This window comes from Monopterus albus, unplaced genomic scaffold, assembly GCF_001952655.1.
Source record: "Monopterus albus unplaced genomic scaffold, M_albus_1.0 scaffold21.1, whole genome shotgun sequence".
In the NCBI taxonomy this organism is placed as follows: domain Eukaryota; kingdom Metazoa; phylum Chordata; class Actinopteri; order Synbranchiformes; family Synbranchidae; genus Monopterus; species Monopterus albus.
Window position 1 is genome coordinate 3,409,163 of NW_018127901.1, and position 4,115 is coordinate 3,413,277.

Sequence of the window (4,115 nt, forward strand, 5' to 3'; positions counted from 1 at the left end):
GTGAAAGTGTTGTGAGCGTGCTTTTAGGCTACTGTACAACTTGGGTCCAAATCCACTGATGAGTTATACAATGGTAGGGTGAAGTTCAGAAAGGGTGAGGGGGTGTTTACATGTCTGTCAGCAGGGAGTGTAGCTGGACACCGAGCTGTTCATTGGACTAGTACAAATGTAAGTGCTGAGGTTTCAACAGATGCCGCTGGAACCAGCTGATGCCATCTGGAACCTTCCAGTAATCAGGAGAGGGGAGGGGGAGGACGTTAGCAGACTGAACTAAACGGCATCATGGGCTAAAAAAAAAAAGGTCAATGATGCAAAACTGTTCAGCTGCAAGAGGTTCAGTTTAAGTGATAGGTGAAATTCATTCAGGAGAATTTATGAAGTTATATTTACAGCAAATCGCTGCCACATGACAGAAAAATGGTCAATCCCTATCATGTTACAGAAGAACTTGACTTGGTGTGTTGCTAAACTTAGAATTATAATTTGATTTTGTGTAATAATGGAAAAATTGATTGTGTAAAAAATGAAAGAACATTTTGTTAAAGCCAATGTACTAATAGCAAGAGAAATATGTCAAAGTGACAAAGGGCTCATAAATATAACTGTTTTATTATAATGAGAAACTGAACAAATGTTCTTTTGTCATGGTGACAGCAACGCTCCTAAGAAATACATGAAGCTCGACGGTAGGAAACTGGATAGAACACATCATGAGCTCTCGCACTGAGCACATAAGAGTAATGTTTGCCAAATATCAAAAACATTGAACTTACTGTAAATCTGCTGTGGATTAATGAGGTTCTGCTCGTAAGGAGCCTACTGAGGTAAAGGTCATCACATTAAAAACTTACAAGATGATTAGCTGGAGTACTGCCTACATCAAGTTAAGATATTTGTGGTGTAAAGGAATGAAAGTGCAAGACAACCAGCATGAAAAAGGCGGAGCAAGAAGAGTGAGAAAGGATACAGTGTCTCGTTGTGCAGGACAGGAAACCACGAACTCTCCCCGTTTGTGTGTGAAGAGGCTGAAGAAGAGAGAGGACGAGGTTTTCTGCCAAAGAGTCGGGAAACACTGATCGTGGGAACTGTCTGCACAATGTGTTTGACAGAAACCAACACTGACCCAGCAGGTAGTTCAACTTCTCATAAAGCCCACTGCTGCTTTTTACAAGCTGCAATGAAAGTGTTTACACAGGCACCTGCACGCACACACACACACACACAGAGATCAAGTATGAACACGAGCACTGATATTCACACTTAGATGTTTTCTTAAATCTAACTTTCTGAGAATCAAAACCAAAAATTAAACACGAGATTAAATTTTTCAATTTTCTGATACAGCAGGACATCTGTTCATATACCAAAACACACACACACACACACACACACACACACACACACAGTAGTGGGGTCTGTTTCCTGAGCCTGGGTCTGTTTCCCTCTGTAGAGATGTGTGAAAAAAGTCACACCCACTAAAGAAAAACAAGTACATTTGTTGATACTGTGAACACCACACACACCCACACACACACACACACACACACACAGAGATCACTGCTCAAGTTCTTACAGAAAACATGCAATATTCTCCAGACTGTGTCCCGCTCACTCATAAATCACTGTTTATTCTTAGTTTGAATCATCTGACACATCCTATAATTTATATACCGATCATGATGATGAATATCTGAGTGCCACTGGCCTAACAGTGTCTCCACTGACTATTGAAACCGGTCCCGTTTACAATTTTAGCTACGAGGCAAAAGACAAAGCAGTCGCAGTATTTTCCATAGTGATTTCTCTGTATGGTGTCTCTGAAACACACAAACGAGGATTTGATACGTGACTGCTGCTAGACTTGACTTTCTAAATGTACTTAAAAGCAGGTATAATCAAAATCTTAAGGGATCATGTGACTGGTTTAGCATCTCTCAGCTCACTGTCTCGGTTTGTCACAGACCACAACTTTGGTTCCCTCTCACCACTCCCGGCCACAGCAGTCATCTGATTTCAGCACAAAGCTCTAACAACTGGCTGCACACAGGCCGCTCAGCACCAAGAGGAAGACAGATAAAAGAACATTTTCCCTCAAGAGATGGACTGGATAACACATACCAACTAAATGCTGACAGAAACACTTCTCGGTGTAAGGCAGCACAAACTACAGTTGAACCAACACTTCTCTGGAAAGGTCTGAACAGAAGGCTGTTGTATTAGACTGCATTAGGATTATCCAGGTGTACTGTGTCTACCAAGCTGACAACTGAGTGAAAAATAGCTCCAGTATCTCTTGTTTTTTGTTTTGGCCAAGTATGTTACAGACAAGGAATTTGTTTCCGGTACAGAACCGATGGCAGCCATCTGCGGCGCCAACTCACACCGATGGCTCTAACCATCGGGGGAAACTTGGGGGTTCATTGTCTTGCCCAAGGACACTTCGACACGTGGACTGCAGGCACCGAGATTTGAGCCTCCAACCTTCTGGTTGGGAGACGACCGCTCTACCCACTGAACCACAGTCACCTCCTTATCAGTTTCCACTACAAGGCCATAAAAATCAAGGATTAACAGGGAAACACAATAATATATAACATTTTCCAGCTGACAATGAAACTACAAAGAGTGTGAACTTCAGGTTTTACAATCAATTAAAAGTGATCAAGGTCAAAGGTCACAAAGGCCTGATAAATGTTCCTCCTGTCCTGCACTGATCATGTATGACAGGATGATCTGAGTCCGACAGTCGCCTACAAGAGCCGAACAGAGCGTGAACAGAATTTGAATGGAGCCTGGTTTTGTCCGTTGCTGAGAGGACTGTGCAGAGCTGTGAGGAATCTGTGATTCAGAGGCTGCCGTGCTCGCTCTGTGCACCCTGGCTTTGTTCTACTTAACAGGGCGCTGATCATTACCTCGCCACTTTTTTAATCCACAGGGTAAAATCTAATCTATTCACCGATTCCTCACAGAGTCTCCCTCTGTATTTGCCAAATTTATTTTTCTTTTAGAAATGATTCTTGCTTTTCTTCAACTCTGATGTGCTTAGTGTGCACAATGACGCTGATGAGTTGATTGCTAATAAAAATGAATGATTGGATTGCATTTGTGCATATATTTATCTTGGTAAATGTTCTCATCTCACAGCTGCTTTCCTTTTTTCTTTGTACCATCACTAACCCAACTGAGAAATGTATTTATGGGCACAAGTTAACACTAAATAAGCCTGAGCAACAGACACACACGGAGGTTTTAAATGACTTCTACAAGATGTCCAGCCAAATGCAATGTTTACATGTGCTATTATTACCCTAAATTACACAACGAATTGTTGACATGATCAGTCTGAAAGTGCACTCCCTACACTCCCAAACCCTAAAATGTCACTGTTTTAAAAGAAAACAGTTCAAAGTTGACTTTCAAAACAACATCTGGGAGGAAAAGCCAGGATCTGGGGCACTATCAAGAACAGTATCTTTAAAGGACATTTTAGATAAAAATACAGCCACCAAAGATTCATCACACACCATCTAACTCATTAGCTTGCTGATTAGGCCTCTTCACAAACAGCTAACCAGCACCAATCTGCTCACAGCTTGTCAAATTCTAGAAAATGAGTGGAGTTAGACAACATGGGAAGCACCCTCAGCTTTCAAACTAAAACCTGACCATCCCTGGATTTACGGAACCTTTCCAGCACCTCTGGAGAAAGTCTGCATGATGCTTTCTTTCCCTCCTGAAAAGTCGACACCTTCTGCTGTTCCTGTGTTGGAGCACTAACTGAAGTGAAACCATATGGATGTGAAGGCTTCATCTCGTCTAATGCAACATGACTGGTACTACTAGTTTCAGTCCAAACCTACGGCAGCATCAGACAGTCTCACTGCTTAGACAATACCACCAAAAGGTTTTTTGATGGAGAGAGTTCCTGTAGCTGCAGCCTGATGTGTGTCTGCAGAGTTTTAAGGCTAAGTATCTGTATCTCTCTCAGTACTCCTGATGAGAGCAGGATGCTGATGTGTATTGGTTTAATTATTTCCTGTATTTAGCAGAAGGTGTGGGCCAAAATTACACAACATCCTGCTTGAAGCCAGTGGCACTAAAACGCAGGAAAGAGT